This window comes from Rhinopithecus roxellana, chromosome 9, assembly GCF_007565055.1.
Source record: "Rhinopithecus roxellana isolate Shanxi Qingling chromosome 9, ASM756505v1, whole genome shotgun sequence".
NCBI classification, from domain to species: domain Eukaryota; kingdom Metazoa; phylum Chordata; class Mammalia; order Primates; family Cercopithecidae; genus Rhinopithecus; species Rhinopithecus roxellana.
The window spans coordinates 42743384-42764383 of record NC_044557.1 but is presented as its reverse complement, the minus strand read 5'-3'; positions in this window follow the sequence as shown (position 1 = coordinate 42764383).

Genomic DNA, 21000 nt, shown 5'->3' with positions numbered 1-21000 from the left:
CTGGGAGGTTGAAGCAGGAGGGTAATGAATTATTATCTAATTTACCAAATGTATTTAACATTTTAAATTGCATATTTATTTCTAATTCTGGTACTGCACTATATTTTGAGATGCAGTATAAATGAAAATTCTACATTATATCCACCCTGTAGGGCTTTGGTAATTCAGTAGGAGTGAGGGACAACCAGTCACAGTAGTGGTGATTTCAAGCTGAGACATGTACCCTGAAGGGAGGAGTTTTGGAGATGTGAGAGCAGGGACCAGCTTGACCTGGAAGGGCTTGGTGGTCAGTGCTGGCGTAGCATGCAGTCCCAAGAAGTATTTCCTGTGTGAGTGACACTACCTGAGAGCTACAATAGTTCACACTCTTAGGCACAGAAGCTTTCCCTGTACATGGAGCATGTCCATCAAGTAGGCATTTTTCTCTTGAACTCTCAAAGTAAAAATTGTTACAGATTTACCAATAAATGCTGAGGCTGTAGTGTTTTCATCTAAATACATAGCCTGGAAATGATACCTTAATTTCAGAGTAGTGGTGAGTGTAAACATTATTGCAAAATGCCTATAACATAATATGAAAATATCTGTAATTTTCCTTGGTAAGACACAAAGATACTGCCCATTCTTCTGTGGTTTGTTGTCTATATAATTGAAAGGAAAGTCACCTGTTAGTTAAAGGTGGTTGAACATGAATATGTAATTATTTTTCCCATTTGAGTTCATGAATCTTATGAATATCCACAGATGACTTCAGTGAAATAATCCTAATGGAGAAAGTTCAAGGGTCTCTTCTTGTTGCCTAAATAAAGAATATCCGCACTCTAAATTCCAGCTCTAGACTCCTTAGCTTTATAGCAATCTCACAGGTACTAGCATAATCTAAGCACGGTTATTTATGTTTTCTTTTTTTTATATACTCAGAAGACCAGTATCAAATGTACAGATCCAATACCGGATGCCATTGCCACTTTTTAAAAAATGAAAAAAATACTTTTCTAGAAAAATTGCAGAAATCTAGTTTCCAAAATTTTCACATTAGAGGGAAGGCTTCAAGATTATCTTTGACTTTTATGTAGGCATAATCAATGGGAAAACCACCTGGAGTTTCAAGAACATTGTAAGTTATCATGTCCTCTTTATAGAGTAATAATATTTTATTCTTGAGGACAATTATGATGTGACATGCACACTTAAAACCTGAATGGAGATATTCATGATTAGAATCACATTTTCTGAGATCTTATTAAGTACTTCATACTATGCTAGGTATTTTACACATTCTAAATCCCAAAGAATTGTGCAAGATCAGAGAAATGAGCCCTAATTTACAAATGTGGAAACTGAGGCTGAAGTTTGTCTGGCTCCTGTTGCAATTTTGATTCATGTTTTCCAGGTGTTTAATAGAAGTCATGCCTCCCAGGCATTTGATTCTGTAGAATAGGACAGGCAATATCATAAAACTTTTTTTGCAGGGAGTATTTTGGATGCAAAGGCCTCCTTAGGAACAAAGCTTTACTATGGTAGACTCCTTCTAGAAATGTCTGGAAGCCGTTCTGTTTCTACCTTAGTGCTTTCAGTTAACCTCAAAGCTTCTCGAGTAATTAAAAACTGTTCTCCTGCTTTGTTGTTGATGCATTCAAATTTATTTTGATTCAGTTGGAAGGCTTTGTGATGAATACCCTTATCTAACTTGTCACTGTCTCCTAGATTTTGGGCTCCTGTGGCAAACTATTAGAGAGGCAGGATCTTGGAGTTGGTCTGGAATTTCTTTTTCCTGGTTATTCTTCTGAGGTGTCCTTTTATCAGATTGACTGCACTGAAGTGCTCATAAATGTAGTTGAACTGAGAGCTCTCATAAAGGGAAAATTCTCTCTCTCTCTTTTTATGCACTCACTCTTAGCAGCTCCATCAAATCATTGTTTGATGCATTAAACTATAGCATCAAACTCTTCAGATTTCATGATGTCAATCAAAACCTTGTCTTGGGACCCCGAAATGATGTATTTTATTTCATAATTATTATTTTCACCTGAATACCACTCTTCTTTATTTAACCAAACATATTAAATCCTATTCAAATCTATTCTCCATTTCCGTAAATGTTCCTATCTACCTAGTCACAAAAATCATATATTAGAAATATTCTTTTGTTCTTTTTCATGTATCTGTCTCCCCCGAATATCTATCAACAATTCTGGCAGTTTTGCCAACAAATGACATTTCAACATGCTTGAATTCTCTCCATCTCAACTCTAGCATCTTATGTATTTATGCTATAATTTATTCATTTCAAGAAATGTATCTATAGCACCTGCTAGGCATCAGATACTGTTCTAGCTACAAGGGCATAATACTAAAAAAAAGCAAACTTCTGTTCCCTTGGAGAGTACAGTGGACATTATGGAATGCCTTCAATTTGCATAATGGATACCAATAATTATTTTGGAGGGAACAATATATTCCAGTAACACTATGTTCTCTGTGTAGAGTTCTACTGCTAAGTACTCTGATTTCCTTGAACATAACAGAATAGAATCAAAGTCTCTTCTGCTCATCTAACTAACTAGGTTTAACGTAGGTCATAATGAGCTAAGAGTAAGTGAAACAACATAAACTATTGACGTTCACAGTATTTACGTTATTCTTTAAGGGATTGCAGGTCTTGACTTGCATAATAATAATGCTCTACCCCAAAACCTTAAATTATATGGCATTTTGATAACTGTCTTGATTTAATACTCCTGTCTCCTTCAGTTTCAACACAATTGTTTCAGAACAACTTGTATTATTGCATGTTCTCAAAATATGGTGTTAACAAAAAAAGGTTATAGAATTTCAAATGCCAGTCAATCTAGGAAATTTGCCAAGTTTCACTGTTTGAGTTTAGAGAGACAGAATTAAGTTAGTCCAACTTTTGACAAAATCGAAGAAACAGAAATTTCTCAACAGAATTGTTTCTTTTCTATTTTGCCAACTCTGTGTTTCAACAACCATTAGGATTTTGATGAACATGATTTTTTTTCTTTTCTTTTTTTTTTTTTTTTTTCATGAAAAGTACAGGAGCTAGCAGGCCGATAAGGTAAAAGCAATGTTGTCGTTTAAAACTACTTTCTCTAATTTTTTTCTATTAACTTTCAGAATAGTTTGGTTCTGAAAATAATGGAGCAAACATTAAATTAATATTTAATGTATTATCAAAGAGATTTCAAAATCTTAAAGTAATTGATCTATTTTGGAATTATGAAAATACAGGCATACCTCAGAGATATGGCAGGTTAAGTTGCAGACAACAGCAGTAAAGCAAATATCACAATAAAGCATCAGATAAATTTTGCGGCTTCTGAGTGCATATATAAAAGTCGTGTTTACACTACAGTATAGTCTATTAAGTGTCCAACAGCATTATGTCTACAAAAACAATGTACCTATCTTAATTAAAAATACTTTAGTGTTAAAAAATGCTAATGATCATCTGAGCCTTCACAAGCCATAGTGTTTTGCTGGTGGAGGGTGTATCCTCATTGTTGATGGCTGCTGACAGACAAGGGTGGTGGTGGCTGAAGGCTGGGAGGCTGTTGCAATTTCTTAAAATAGGATAACAGTGAATTTTGTTGCATCGATAGACTCCTTTCAGGAGAGATTTCTCTGTAGCATGAGATTCTGTTTGTTACCATTTTACCCACAGTAGAAATTTGATCAAAACTAGAGTCAATTATCTCGTTTCCTGCCACTGCTTTATCAACTAAGTTTAGATTCTGTTCGAAGTCCTTTATTGCCATTTCAACAATGTTCAAGGAGTAGCCTCCGTCTCAAGAAACCACACTCTCTGCTCATCATAAGAAGCAACTCTTTATCCATTCAAGTTTTATCATGAGTTCATACAAATTTAGTCATATCTTCAGGTGCGACTTCTAACTCTAGTTCCCTTGCTATTTCCACCATATCTGCAGTGACTTCCAAACAGTAAATGTTTTGAACTCCTCAAAGTTAGGCTTGATAGTTGGATCAACTTCGTCCAATTCCTGTTAATGTTGATGTTTCGACTTCCTCCCATGAATCATGAATGTTTTTAATGACATTTAGATTTTGTCTAGAAAGTTTTCAATTTTCTTTGCCCCAGTTCATCAGAGGAGTCAGTATGTCTGGCAGCTGTAGCCTTTCAAAATGTATTTCTTAAATAATAAGACTGGAAAGTCAAAATTACTCCTTGATCCGTAGGTTGCAGAATGAATATTGTGTTAGCTGACAGGAAACGGCGTTAATCTCCTTGCATATCTTCACCAGAGGTTTTAGGTGGCCAGATGCACTGTCAATCAGCAGTCACATTTTACAGGAATTTTTTTTTTCCGGATCAGTAGTCCTCAACAGTGGGCTTAACATATTCAGTAAACCATACTGTAGACAGATGCACTGTCATCCTGGCTTTATTGTTGTATTCATAGGGCACAGGCAGAGTAGATTTAGCATAATTCTTATGAACAGGAGGATTTTCTGAATGGTTAATTGGCACTGGTTTCACCATAAAGTTACCAGCTGCACTAGTCCCTCACAAAGAGGGTCTGCCTGTACTTTGAAGCTTTGAAACCAGACACTGACTTCTCTCTAGCTATGCAAGTCTCAGGTGCCATTTTTGTCCAATGTAAAGCTCTTTTGTCTACGTTGAAAAATCTGTTTAGTGTATTCTCCTTTATCAGTTCTCTTACATAGATTTTCGGGATAACTTGCTGCAGCTTCTACATCAGCACTGACTGCTTCAAACCTGGCACTTTTATGTTAGAGATGGCTTCGTTTTTTAATCTCACAACCAATCTCTGCTAGCTTCAAACTTTTCTTCTGCAGCTTCATCACCTCTCTCGGCCTTCATAGGACTGAAGAGAACTAGGACCTCACTCCAGATTAGGCTGTGGCTTAAGGGAATGTCGTGGTTGGTTTGATCTTCTGTCTAGAGGACAAACACTTTCTCTGTATCAGCAACAAGGCTGTTTCCCTTTCTTATCATTCCTGTGTTTACTGGAGTATTATTTAATTTCCTTCAAAAATTTTCCTTTGTATTCACAACTTGGCTACATGTTTTGCACAAGAGAGCTAGCTTTGGGCTTATATTAGCTTTCAGCGTGACTTCCTCACTAAGCTTAATCATTTATAGCTTTTGATTTAAAGTGAGAGATGTGCGAGTCTTTCACTGGAACATATAGAGGCCATTGTAGGGTTATTAATTTGTTTATTTTAATATTGCTGTGTCTCAGGGAATAGAGAGGACTGGAGACAGGGGAAGAGATGGGTGAATGGCCTGTTGGTGGAGCAGTCAGAACACATACATTGATCAAATACGTTTGCTGCCTTCTATGGGTGTGGTTCATGCCACCCCAAAATAATTACAATAGTAACATCAAAGATCACAGATCATCATAACAGACATAATAATTGTGAAAAACTTTGAAATATTACAAAAATTACCCAAATGTAACAGAGAGACACAAAGTGAGTTTATACTGTTGAAAAAATGGCACTGATACATTTGCGAATTTAGGGTTACACACAACTTCAATTTGCAAAGGATGCAATATCTGCAAAACACAATTAGGCAAAATGAACAACAACATATGCCTGCATCTGAAGTTTAGTTTTTATCTATATGTCACAACATGAAGTTATTATTTTAACTAATAGTTTGAAACTTTGCACTGCTCTAATGAAGGTTGTATTTCCCAAAATGCACTGGACATTGATATGCATCCGATCACTAAAACTTTTTTATATAATAAGCATTTTCATTTTTGTTTGCATACTTATTTCAGTACTTTCTTTATGCATTACTTCTTGCATTGACCAATTTGTTGACCTTCATAGGGTATATTTTCAGGGTAATATATATTTTTAAAGAACTGTGTAAATTCCAACCACATCCATTTGTAAGAAAATACACCTTTCCCAATTTTTCAGCTTTTCTCAAAAGTGAAAATTTGGCATAAGTTCAGCAGCACTGCATGACTCAGCATATCAATATCAACATTTGAAACAGCACTTCTCCCCGTACTTGAAATTCTTAAGTAGAACTTAAGGAAAACTATTCCTATTTATCTTTTAGGTTTCTTGCAATGCCCAGTGAAGTGCCTAGGCATTTTACAAATATCTGTTGAAGGAATGAATGCAACTGAAGCTCACTTCAGTGATGTTATGCATAGTTACGCTTCAGAGTGACTTTCTTTTGCTTTGTTTAATGTACATGGCACAATTTTGAGTGATGAGAGAAGGGTACGTATTATCTATGACTTGTAAACACTTGACAATTGCTAAAGCACAACGTGGTTTATGATATATCACGTGATTGGACATTATATGGTCAACTTTCTCTGTTTTAGCATTGTTTCTTTTGAACTTTGCCTAATGACCAACAAATTAAGTATACTCAAGTATAAACAGTTTTCCTGCTAATTAGTATCAATTTTTTTCCCCATTTTAGACTCTCTCATTTTCTTTTCATATTTTGATCAGCAGGAATTATATTATTACATTTTCCAGAGCTGTGCCCTGGCAACAGATATTTTATCTTTTTCCCAAATTTAGTGAACGCCAAGGTGTTAGATGTGGTGAAAAGAAAGCTATTTAGTGTTCTGCTCCCCCTCCTGGCTGAGTTTCATATTACAGTTTGAGTTTCTGAGTTTCTGAGTTTCATAATACAGGTTGAGTATTGCAGTTTCTATTGTAAAGTGATACAACAGAAATTTCTAGCCTATATGTGCATTCGTAATCTTCTGTTAACATCCTGTTTGTGTTCAGATCCTTCTTTCATTTAAAATATACTTCATTGTTATAGATTTGTTTGGATCCGGATTCAAACAAACCAGTGCTAAAATAGCATAATATTAGAAATCTAAAAAAACAAAGTAATTATGGAGTGGGTAGCAAGAAATTATTGTTGATTTTATTAATTTAATACATATGGTTATATAGGAAGATGTCCAATTTTTGTAAATGTATGTTGGTATATGCAGGACTAGGGTGACATAGTATCTGTTATTTGCTTCAAAGTACCCTATTTAAAAAGTGTATTTAAAGGTCACTTTCATAGAGGTAGAGAGTAGGATGGTGATGGAAGCAGGAAAGGGTAGGAGGAAAAAGGGGGAGAGTGAGAGGTTGGCTAACAGATACAACATTGCAGCCAGGTAGGAGGATTAAGCTATAATGTTCTCTAGCACTGCAGGGTGACTAGAGTGAGCCATTTGTTGTATATATTCAACTAGCTAGAAGAGAATATTTGGAATATTCTCACCACAAAGATGATACATGTTTGAGGCCATGGATTTGCTAATTACCCTTATTTGATCATAACATACCTATGTATCAAAATATCACACCATACCCCATAAATATGTACAATTATTTTGTGCCAATTAAAAATAATTACTGGGATCTATGTACAACACCATGATTGTAGTTAACAATATTGTATTGTATAGTTGAAAACTGCTAAGAGATAGATTCTAAGTCTTCTCATCATACCAAAGAAAAAGTTAACTATGTGAAGTAATAGATGTATTAATTAATTTTATTATGGTGACCACTTCACAATGTCTACAGAGCATATATCTCAAAATATTGAGCTGTATACCTTAAATACATACAATTTTTATTTGGCAATAATATGTCAATAAAGTCATTAGTAGGAATAGTAATTTAAAATATTTAACCATTTTAATTGGATATATGGATCAAATGTAATAAAATGTGAAGTCATTATTCAAAATTTTGAAAAAACTTTTGAGTCAGCATGATAGACATATGGGAGTCATTATAGTATTCACTCGACTTTTTTACATATCTGAAATTTTTTTCCAAAATTAAGTTTTAAAATGTTTCTTGATTGTGATGATGAAGAAAGCTTCCACAACTATTCCCTAGCAGAAATAATATTCACGACATTTGGGACTAAGGAAAGTGATTGAACTATTACTAAAGTTGAGACTGTGAAAACCACAGACAACACAGTTACTGTCTCAGATTTGATGGTCATGTCGATAATTCAGTAGATTTTAAATGCCCAGGGTGTCCGTCGTTTCCCCCATTCACAACTCCTTTCAGAGCTCAGAGTGGAAATGAGCCCTGCTTCTGAGCCAGGAGGAAGAGGCAGGAGCCTCAGCCCTGGCCTGTTACTTACAGGGAAGGACTTTGCGGCCCCAGGGAAGTGACCGTACCAAACCCCATGGAGAGCCCTGCTGGAGCCGGGCTTGAAACCGCGGTGTCCTTTTCCTAGTTATCTCCCTCCAACATAAATGAATTCGTTTTCGTGTTAAACATTTTGAAAGGTAAACACACTTACGGTTGCATTAATTTCATTTAAACAAATCCAGGACAACAAAAATTCTCTCGAAAGTCAAGGGCCCTTTAGGACCCAAATGCAGATGAGAAGCAACATTGCTTTAAAAGATGGTAAAGCAGATGATTCCAGCAGCCACACGTACTAGGGGCTTAGCATATCAGGGATGACGGTAAGCGCTCCTCTCACTAGGCCACCGCATGCTCACCGCAAACCTGTGCCTAAGTCCTGGTGCCAGGTCCCATTTTCCAGGAGAGAACAATGAAGCCTAGAGAAGTGCAGTGACTTGCCCAGGTCCTCACAGCTGATGAGCAGGGAAGGTGACCTCAGGGCAGGCCGGATCAGTCCACAGTCAGGGCCTGAGTTGGGAGCCAACTAGAATGCTTTTGGATTAAGAAGGTACAACAATGTTTCAATGTTGGAACAATGATGCCTGTTGCCCTGCCAAGTCTCACCAGCCAACACTAGTTATGTTTTGTGTTTCCTTTTTTACCCTTTTTTTGTAAATAAATTTCTGCATTAAATCACATCTCTGAATCACGTTTTTCCTGGTAACTGCTGGTTATTTTTTTGTAGGGGGAGTTTGGTTGCAAATGTGCATGGTTACTCACTATTTTTTTCCAGTCCAGTCCATATTATTTTTCTATCTTAAGCATCTCCCTCCACAATTGTGTATTCAATAGAATCCATCTCACAGAAAATCAACCTAACAAATCCCCTTCTCAAGCCACAGAGGTCTCTATGTTAGATTTACTTAGCCAAAGCCAGCTGGAAACAATTTCTCTTCTCCTGTGATAAGTAAGTACATTGATGTAGAAGCTACTTTTCAGGATAAAATAGCTACACTTTTTAAAGTGCCTCGTACATCTAAAAGCCTGTGTGTCTATAACTTGCATAGGCTTTAATTAGAGTTATATTTGGAAGAACTGGAGGACATATTTGAATTAGATACCTTAAAAATATTTCTTATTACTGTGTAGCAGTCCCACATAAGTCCTCAGGTACTGTATTTATAACTTACATTAAAGTCAGGAAACGGAGGAGCAAATTTCTAGAGCAATAAAGTGGTGGGTAACAAATGCTAAACTCCACTTCTTTTGTTCCCGTTAACAGAAGCTGAGTGAAGAGTATGCAATCTCTATGTACTATTTTTGCACCCTTCTGTGAGCCTATAATTATTTCAAAATTAAAAAGTTTTAAAATCTGCTGCTTTCAAAAAAAATCATGAATTTAAAGGTAAAGAAATTTAGGTCAAGAAAACAGAGTTAATATTTCAGTTCTACAAAGCTCAGTGTAAATAACCGAAAAAATAACACAAAAAGCAGTATCCCTAAGCAAGTTTATGTTAGCACCCAGCACTATGATACTATTACACCATACCTTATATCATACTTTTTTTTTCTAATTAACAAATAAAATGACTAGAAGTTTCTGAATGGAGAAAAATGCCTGTGAAAAATGTGTGGTAAGTTATATTTTATGAAAAGTTTAACTCTTTTTCAAAGAAAGTAAAAAAGTTTATTTTCATGTAATAGAAAATATGGTTTTGAAAAAGCTTTTTGTATGTGTGGTGTGTATGCGTGTGCATATGTGTGTGTGTGGGGGGGGGTCTTTGGGGCAGAGAGGTAACTGACAAAATAACTAGAACTGAATGGGGGACCAATAAAAGATTTGGGGCTGGGCGCCGTGACTCACGCCTGTAATCCCAGCACTTTGGGAGGCCGAGGCGGGTGGATCACCTGAGGTCAGGATTTCGAGACCAACATGGTCAACATGCTGAAACTGTGTCTCTTCTAAAAAAAAAGAAGAAAAAAAAAATTAGCTGGGCGTGGTGGCATGTGCCTGTAATCCCAGCTACTTGGGAGGCAGGGCAGGAGAATCACTTGAACCCGGGAGGCGGAGGTTGCAGTGAGCTGAGATAATGCCACTGCACGCCAGCCTGGGCAACAAGAGCGAGACTCAGTCTCAAAAAGAAAATATATATATGTATATATATAGGATTTGGGATGTGAGGCAATTTCTTCAGAAAGATCAATTCAGAACTCCCTGATGATGGTACTTTTATCTCCATTTCAAATGCACAGACTAACTTAATCCTATTCTCTGTTTTCTCAAATATTTGAAAAAACTAACAAGAAAAATACAAAGCAAATGCTTTCTTCATTTCAAGTGATTTTTTTTTTCTTAAAACATAGAAAGGTAAAAAGGGCTTGTTAGTCTAGTGTTAAGAGAATGATAAAGTCTTCAGAAACTTTTTCCTTTGATGTTCTCCAATTAAATACTTATACCTGCTTAATCTTTTAATGTCAGAGAGATAGAGATTTTTCTGATCAACACAGGAAGGGGCCATGAGGATAGAGGAATATCTAATGCTAACTCACCATCCTTTGAGGATGAAAATGTCTCCTAGGTAAGTAATTGGGATATTTTTGTGATAACTAGAAGAGTAGCTGATAAATGTACTTAATGATCACCTTTTGCTAGTTCATCAACTAAGGGAAAAGACTTTCCAGACATAAGAATTTCATGAGAAAAGGCAAGAACAAAACAAATACAAATCTAAATGACTCTCTGGTAGCAGTATGACGTTTTGACTTTGAAGTGGCTGCCTGGTTGAAATCTCAGGCTTACCCTTTAACAGTTGTTTGTCTTGGACCAGTCATGTCACTTCTCCAAGACTCAATGCTCTTCACTATGAAATGAGCATCATGGTAGTGCCTGTACCCTTGGGTTTTGTGAGTATTAAATGAATTAATACATGTAAGGTACTTATTTAGCAGAATATCTGGCCCATAGTAAGCTCTCAATCATTATTAATCTGTTTTCATGTTGTATTTGCTGTAGCAAGTTATGGTATGCAGATGTTGAGCTGTTAATTCTTTTATATTCTAAATACAGTTATTCAGTTGCCTAATTTCCTGACTTTCCTGGTTTAGGAAAAGATTCTTCCTTTTTCAGCCGAAGGCTTATGGAAAAATTAAGAGAATACCAGCTCCATTTCACCCGCTGGTGAAACATTATTGCACCTTTTTGCCTTTTATTTTTTTCCCTACTATTATCTAATAGTCTATATATTTTTACTTGAAGGGAAAGTACTTGACATCAGAAGCTTTGTCTATTTTATTTATACATCTCCAGGACCATAGCAGGCACTCAACAAATACTTTGTGAATCGATGTTGTATGAAAGAGGGATTTGCGGGGCACGGGTTAGTTTTTGGACAACTTATTGATCCACAGGAAGGATACTTTTAAGCATCAAATGAGAGATATCTCACCCATTTCCTTCTTATCTACCTTTACCTTCTTTCTTATATTCAGGCAATGATAAACCAAATCCCTCGTCCAATACCATCTTTGTGAACTAACACCATTCTGCCCAAAATAAATTTTTAAAAGTTAATTACGAAACATAAAACTCGAGGACTTTTATTCAAATGACTGTCACTGTGATCAATCCTGATCACACAGAGTTTTTAAATAAAGCATTAGGCCATAAGAGAAGATCTGAGACATCAACATTTTCATAAAGTCTCAAAAAATAAGTCAAGAAGTGTCAACAACAGGCTGTGCTGTCATGTTTTTCCTTAACTTCAATTTCTGTTCAGTGTTCACTTGCACACATTTGTATGCTGGTCACCAGAGAAGGTGGTTGCAGAAAACATATTGTTATTTGACTAATATTTATTGAACGCTTATAATATAATGGAATGCAAGGTGGTTGTCGAAGACTTAAGAGCAAGCAAGAAATAGCCTGTCCTTCCTCAGAGCTTCCAGTCAAGGCAGCTTCCCCAGACCAGTTTTTAGGATATGTGTGTTTTAACTTGTTACTATATGAAGAAAACACAGTTAAAATGATCTGGTATTATGATAAGTATACTCTGAAATGAGACCTTTAGTGGACCCTACTATCAGTTCCTAATCGCTCCTAAACGTGGGAAGTTGAGGACCGTTTATTCTGTGGCCACCAGCGTTGCACTCTCTTCTCTTCGCATTGGCTCCATCCTGATCCCCTTCTGTTAGACGTGCATGACTTCAATCCCACATGATTGCTTCTGCTCTATTTCTAGCTCAGAGCTTACCCTACCGGAACTGAGTCTTCATTAACGGATTTTTATGAAAGTCTTTTTTTTTTCTTTTGAATATCTTCTGCACATTGCTGGTCGTAGCCTTATCAAACCAAAGCTTTCCTCTCTGCCTCCTCAACTGGAACACTAAGTGGTTGCTCCTCTAAGATGTTAGGATAATACAGCAAGTTTCAATTTCTTCTGGCAGAGAGAATCTTCCTCTAATGGGAAGCTAGAATATAAAATGTGAAGTAGCACAGAAAAAACACAAAGTATGGGAGGCCGCTGCCAGGAAATGCACCATGAATCTGCTTAAAAATAATCACTTGATCTGTGATTCATCTTCCTCATCTGTAAGATCATGCTAATGAAAATTTTGTGCAGAACAAAACAGAGACTATATTTTGTAAAAATCTATTCACCAAGGTATCATACAAAGGTGGTTATTAACTTCACAAATAAATTCATATTCTTCTCAGTTTCCACTGATTCTCCTGTGAAAGATTACTTTAAATCATAAAACTTAGTCAGCTTTTAAAACTGGCAGACAGGTCTCTATCTATATCCAGGATCAACTATATAAAAATATAAAAAGGTGGAATAGTCAGTTGAATTGAATTCAAGAAGAAATGAAAAGTTATCTTCTTGATTGGCAAAATAATACTACTGTCCACTTGTGATATCTGTTATTACCATGAGAACAAGATTTCTTTTAGTTTGTTTGCTTTTTTTTTTTTTTAAATAAAAGGGTTAAACCTGAAATATTACTAGGGAAAGATAACACAGTAAGTATCTTAACTTCTCAAAAAATGTATGAAAGAGAGCAGACTTTGAGAAGGGAAATATGAAGTCTATCTTGAGGACATCTGAAGGCATAGGATGAGCAATAAAGGAGAAGGAATGAGGTATAAAGGTGCAGGGTCTAAAATCATAGCCTTATCAAAGAAGAGTGCAGTAAAAGCCACCTCCGGAGGCAGCCACCATCCTGGTCTCTAACTTCCTTTACGTCTTGGAACTAATTCCCACTTCTCCCAGGTAATCTGCTCCTCCACTAGGGTTCACCTTTCTGGTTTCTCCCACTGTTTTATCAGAAGAAAACCATTACACTCAAAATCATGAGTTCCTTCAGGATTTATGCGTTCCTTCAAGCCATTTCGGAAGATCTGCAAAACATTAGGCACCGGGCTAGGTGCCAGAGACCCTGAGACAAACTAAGCAGAAATGATCCCTGTCTTGAAGCATGAAGTCTAGCAGGAGAAACTGATGTTCGTATTCTCAGTGAATAATTAGCAGGGAATTGATATGTCAGGACTTTACCTGCATTAACTCTTTTTCATCATCATCATAGCCTCATGAGTAATGACATTATTATCATCATCAGGTAAGCAAACTGAACCCAAAGGCATTGAACAACTCACCCAAATTTATATTGCTACTAAGCAAAAAGTCCAAAGTCCAGGCAGTCTGTGGTCTTAATCTGTTTCATAGCACTTCAGTTTTAAAATAAATAGTAATCAAATTACCTCACAAATGTATATAACATGGCATGTTTTCTGTTGCAAGAAAAGTGTTAAGTACTTTACTGTAGATAGTCTTACTTTGATTTAAGTATCATTTTAATTTGCAAAGTAATTTTATATGTGATTTACTATTGAATCTGTACAAACACCTTATCCTGTATGGCAGGTTTTTTTATTTTCTTACTACATACAAAGATATCATTGGAGAGGATTTATGAATCACAACACACACAGCAAATCGAGAAAAGCTGTTTTCCAACATTACCTCTACAATCCATCATCGGTAGATTTTATTTAGCCATGCCTTTAATTTCCAGATATTAGTTGTGTTTTGCCAATACTAGATTAATTACATGCAAAAGAAGCCATGAGTGTATCTAAGGATGAATCTTTATGAGAAAAGTAACTGCAGGCAAAGGAAGAATATGCAATGAGCCTTGAAAAGGACTAGCTTATTATGTTAGTATACTGTGCATTTGCAACTCTTGTCTTGAGCTTCTATTCTAAATATAAAAGTGGAAAACCATAAAAAGCCTTTAATAACTACTGATATGGTTTGGCTCTGTGTCCCCACCCCAGTCTCATCTTGTAGCTCCCATAATTCCCATGTGTTGTGGGAGGGGCCGGGTGGGAGATGATTGAATCACGGGGGCGGGTCTTTCCCGTGCTGTTCTTGTGACAGTGAATGGTTCTCAAGATCTGGGGGTTTTAAAAATGGGAGTTTCCCTGCACAAGCTCTCTCTTTGCCTGCTGCCATCCTGGTAAAATGTGACTTGTTCCTCTTGCCTTCTGCCATGATTGTGAGGCCTTCCCAGCCATGATGAACTGTGAGTCCAATAAAACCTCTTTCTTTTGTAAATTGCGCAGTCCCAGGTATGTCTTTATCAGCAGCATGAAAACAGACTCATATAACTACTGTCATTAATAATTGCCATTGAGCAAGTGTCATTGATAATCAAGAAAAGAGAAACTGGAAGAGAGGGAGAAAAAAAGAGAGAAAGAAAAAAAATGATCCTACCCAGACTCCTATTGCTGACCTTACAACCAAAACACACTAAACGTGTAGCTTCCAAAGCACACAAATCAGGTGGAGTGACAGGAAATCCCATAGACATATCTACTTTGGATAAACATTCAAGAACCACTTCAGCAACTGTCCCACTGTGTCAAGTAGACAGGGCTATTTTCCTCACCTTTTTTTCAAAACATGTTTCTTAAAGTAGACATTATATTTTATTCTTGCAATTCTTTCAGAATTATCCGTTTAGATACAGGTTGATAGTCTTCAGAAAACACATTTTTCTCATTAAATTAAATGCACGCCAAACCCAACTTCCATGTAATATAGCTCAAGAAAAAGTTACTGAGCAAATACTATGTGCCAGACCCTAAGGGTGAAAAGAAAAACATCATTCATATCCACTAGGAGTTCACAGTTAGGAACATAAATAAGCAAACATACATTTATCTGCAATATGATGAGAACTAGGAGCACAAAGGAAGATTGTCTTAGGAGCACTTTGCTTGTCAAAGTGTAATGGTCACAAGTAGTGGAAAGAAGAGAAAATGGTCTGGAAAACCTCCCACAGAGAAAGCTGAACTGAGACATGGAGGAGGAGTTGATGCATTTGCCTGGTGAGGACAGGAACTGGGGTAGGGTGTGTTGAATGGCCAGAGCTCTGGGTTGGGGCAATCGCAGGTACAGGGCACATGGCAAAGTTTTGTGTGGGAGATCAATGAGGATCAATATCTGCAAAGAAAAGTCAGTGCATGCCACACTGAAAACATTTAGTAGGATTTTGGGAGGAAATTGGGAGAAGAATAACTTAAATTTGCAAGTGAAATGGCAAGGTGTTTAAGATATCACTCCGAAATTACTAAAGATAAAAGATGAGAGTTACGTAAAAAACACATATCAGTAAAGAACTTTCAGCTGCACTTAAGCAGAAATTCTGCCTGGTCTCGGGTTAAACAAAAAGAAAGAAATTCTATGTCCTGGCAGGATGATTGGCTGGGCAGTATGATCAGTGCCCTGCAGTTCCTGTTATTGGCTTTGTCTCTGGGTGCATTCGCTTTGTCTTCAGACTGCTTCTCTTCCTGTTGCAATCAGTGTGAAATACCAGTATCCACGTACATGTACAGAAGGAGAGGGGGAACCTCTCCCACAAACCTAGAATAGAAACACGTCTTCTGGGCTCATTACCTTGAGACTATCAAGAGTTTTCAGAATAGTGTTCTGTGCTGAACATCTTAAGCTTGGATTCCTGGCCAACTGTGGTAAAAGGAATACAATCACGATCATTGGCTCAGACAACTGGAACTTACTCCTGCACCTGGCAGGGCGGAGAGGCTGCATAGCCACATGGCTTCCATGGGTTATAGAACAAATCAAAGTTCCGTTAAAAAGGAGAAAAGGATGCTTGGTAGAAAGCAGAGTGCCCAGTTAAGTCTGTAACTAATGGATATATGTGCGTGTGTGTGTATATATGTGTGTGTGTATATATATAATATATATAAAGGGTTAGGGTTATGATACATATATATAATGACATTATATATAAATGCAGTCCACAATTACTGGTTAGTTGTAGGCATAATATACATATACACACACACACACATATATACACATGCAATCTGCAATTATATTGTTAGTATTTAGTTGGTATAATGTGTGTAGTCATATATATATATACAGTTTGTAACTACCTGTAACTATATGCACACAGAGAGAAAGACTTCATATATATATAAAGTCAATAATTACTGATTAGTTATCTAACATTATATGTATTTACATATATATGCAGTCTGCAGTTATTTTGTTAGTACAATTTATATAGTCTTACATATGTGCAGTCTGTAACTGAGTTTAGTTTGTTTATTGTGATATATCTACATGTATGTGTGTGTGCGTGTATACATACTTGTAATTATGATGTTCAGATATGAACAGAACCTCTTAAATAATTTTCTTTCTTTCTTTGGCAGCACAATCTTCTGTTACAAAAGAAGCTTCATTATCCCCTTGTATTTGCCATTTTTCTCAGTGACTTTTCATTTTATATTTTCACCCTCAGGGACAGGAGCCTTAATGCAAGCAAATTTACTCATGAGTACTGTCATGGGCTCCACAAAACCTGCCCTGAGAGAGACAATCTATTACGTCTCTTTCCACAGGTTTACTGTTTGGTATTCCTAATTCTTGTCGCATACTTTCATCCAAGCTGTGAGGACTTTACACAGTTTTCATTTTCATCATTGAAACTTGGAGATCTGACAACATTTTAGTGTTTTCTCACTGGGAGCTTAGGAGAGTCTGGTCAGTAGAAATCTAATATTAGGAGTTTTTTTTTTTTTTTTCATTTTTTTTATTATACTTTAAGTTCTAGGGTACATGTGCATAACGTGCAGGTTTGTTACATATGTATATTTGTGCCATGTTGGTTCGCTGCACCCATCAACTCGTCAGCACCCATCAATTCATCATTTATATCATGTATAACTCCCCAATGCAATCCCTCCCCCCTCCCCCCTCCCCATGATAGGCCCCAGTGTGTGATGTTCCCCTTCCCGAGTCCAAGTGATCTTATTGTTCGGTTCCCACCTATGAGTGAGAACATGCGGTGTTTGGTTTTCTCTTCTTGTGATAGTTTGCTAAGAATGATGGTTTCCAGCTGCATCCATGTCCCTACAAAGGACGCAAACTCATCCTTTTTTATGGCTGCATAGTATTCCATGGTGTATATGTGCCACATTTTCTTAATCCAGTCTGTCACAGATGGACATTTGGCTTGATTCCAAGTCTTTGCTATTGTGAATAGTGCTGCATTAGGAGGTTTTTATGATATAACTGAGCTTGGGAAGAATGAGAGGCGGTAGAAAGTCGGTACAGGTGACTACACCTGGGAGATGGTAAAATGGCAGTTAACAAACCCTGGTCATTCTTGACCTGTTGTTAATTTGAATGTCTGTGCTTTTTCCCCCTTTTTTCTGTTCCTGAAAGTGATATGTCTCACAGTCACTTGGCTAAAATCTACTTCGCTCTCTCCCTACCCATCTACAAAAGGCTTAAGAGGGACAGGCCTACGGATTTCCATATTGATGTAATGAACTGATCACAAAGAGATTAGGGCCATATTTGACTATATATTGCAAAATAAACTGCAAGACAAATTTCAATTGCTTGAACTGATATCAAGCAGTGAAATTAGCCAAGTCACAGCAGCATGGTTAGCCACACCACAACAAAGTTGTTCCCCAGGGCTAGAAGTTGGTTACGTTCAACCGTCATAAACACAATAAACATATTTCTAGATTTATTTTAGCTGAGGCTGAGTTCATGGGGAGAAAAGAAACATTTAAAAAAACACAAGAAAACATTCCTTGTGAAATCCCACAGAAGACCTAATTGACTCCTTCTTTAACTTTGGTATGGAAGATAGCATTTTAATTAACCTCGAAATAAATCTATTATATCTGAATGTGGCAAAAAGCTGCATTTTGAATGTATCACATTTTGAAAATTTGTTAGCGTTTCATAAATTCTGTAAAAATTATAAAATGTATTTTGTCTGTGATTATATATTCAGAAACACTGAAGCAGTGTCTGTCTAGAAAATTCATTTAGACTTAAGGATTTTGCTTATTGAGCAAATCCGCCCACATTGTGAGCAATGGAGTGTATCCATCTGCATGTAACAGTTTGACTCTCACTGAGGAAGAAAAGAACTTACTCAGACTTATATTTGGTAAAGTAGCAGTTAAGCATATGGATAGATCAAATTACAAAGTAATAGGACTTAGGATGATAGAAACCTTTAAGAGTTCATTTGATCCTGACCTCTGCCTTTAGGTTGGAGCATATTCTGTTTGGCTAAACCAAGGACCTCCAAGGAGGAATCCAAGGATAATCAGTAATATTTTGAGAAAAGTATTTCCTATGCTAATTTTAAGCCAGCATTTCTCATATATGAACCCCAAATCCTTCATGTAGGAGCTGTAAGCTCCCTTCCCCTTTGATACGATACCAACCTAAGTCATTGGTTCTCAACCATTTTTGTGCCACAAACCTTTGGAAATCTGATGAATCACACTCTTAGCATATACATTTTAAATATAAAATTTTAAAAATACAGTTTTCAATATATTGCTCAAAATTATACACTATTATATATAATAATTTTAGTATATATTAGTATATAATTATATACTAAATATGTATTATATACTGTATAATTATTACTCTATAATTATATACTAAATATAGTCATATCTTTATATATTGTTTACTATATAATATATTTAGTAGATAACAGTATTATGTATACTATATATTATATAATATTAAATACTATATACTAAATATATAATTATATAGCATATGATTATATAGTAATAATTTAGTGTATAATTTTTATATATGTAGTTTATATTAATATATGTTAATCATATGCTAATATATACTAAACATATAGCAGCTAGTTCAATAACTACTACAATAATTGTTAGTTGTTAATGAAATTTCTAGCCATGTGTAGTAATTATGACATAATCGGAAAAATCTGTGACTTCTCCTGATGACACAATCAGAAATGCCTCTCCTGTCACTCTAATTTGTTGTCCACATTCATATTTAAAGCATGCTAAATTTCAGCAGGAGATCATGGATATAAAGCCTAGAAAGGCACGGTCTTCCTGGCCACATGCACACCCTCCCTCGGTTAAAGACCTTCTGATACTGGTGAAGAAGTGTGACTGCTGCCCTTTGTGTGTGTAGCTTTGATTTATTAAAAAAAAAAAAGTTTATAAAATACCATCTTGGTTAAGGCGATTTTGTGGGAGATGATAAGATACACTTCAAATGAATTGCAGATTAATGAGATATTTTATTGAGACAATACTGGAGAATCTTGTAAAATCCTACCAACGAAGTGGTCCCCGCACAGGCCTCAGGGAAGGCAGAATGAGCCCAGCCAGAAGTCTGAGACGCCAGTGGACGTGAACCGTTGCTCCCAGCCTGTGCCTGTGGCTCCCAGTTTCTAGACTCCTTCTCTCTAACCACAATCTCCATCTCCTTCTCTTCAAACACAGCCCCTGACCTCCTCCCTCTAGCGCATACATTTCTATCTGCATTTCTCTGGTTTCCAGTGATTATCTCCATCACTCATACCAGTTTTTGGAGAGAGGAAACATGATGGCCCAGTGAAGCCATCTCAGAAGAAGTCTCTATCCACCCTTCAGCTCCCAGGAAAGCAGAACTTCACATTAGAAGACTAGATTTTGGAATTCTACCAGTTTGGTGAGGTATATACATCTTGGGGAAAGAAAATTGTTATGAAATCCTCAGATTTGAACAAATTGCACATTAATAAGAAATACACAGAGAATTTTCTCTGATGTAACCAGTGTAACATCGCTCAGGACAAAGTAGGTTAGCTGGAAGTTGAGCCAAACAGTCTAGGGTTAGAATACAGTAAAAGTATTGAACATGCAATGCAAGCTCCAAAGCGTTTGCATAATGCCAGGCACAGAGCAATGGCGAAGAAAATGTATGGGTATCATTAGAAATTATTTTATTTGGTGAATGACCTTCACTCTGGGAGGATAATCCTGGTCTGTCACAAGTTTAACCTCCCTGGTACGAAAGAAAGTACTGAACCTGAGGATTAGGAAGTAGGGATCATGCGACATTGGTCTTACGGACACCAATATTCGGATAAGACTCATGACTTCTCTTAAATATTGAAAGGTTTACTACATTGGTTAGGTTATGGTAGATCTGTATTGAATAAATAGAGTGGATGTGTGTTTGTGTGTGTGTGTATGTACAAAGCAGTGCCATACTATGAGTTATGTCTAACCTGATTGTGTTACCTGAAAGTAATAAGTGAATCTGCTTATTTTTGTTCTACGGCCTTTAACAGAGCTAGTTGATGCTTTGTTATACCAATGTGATGCTACTCATTGTAAAAACATGATTATGAACTTGGCAGTGTTGTTAATACACTTAAGTATCTAAATCTGAATCCCACTAGGTAGGAGAGAGAGGTTTCATGTTGAAACATACCTCACATAGCGCATTCAGAGGGTAGGAG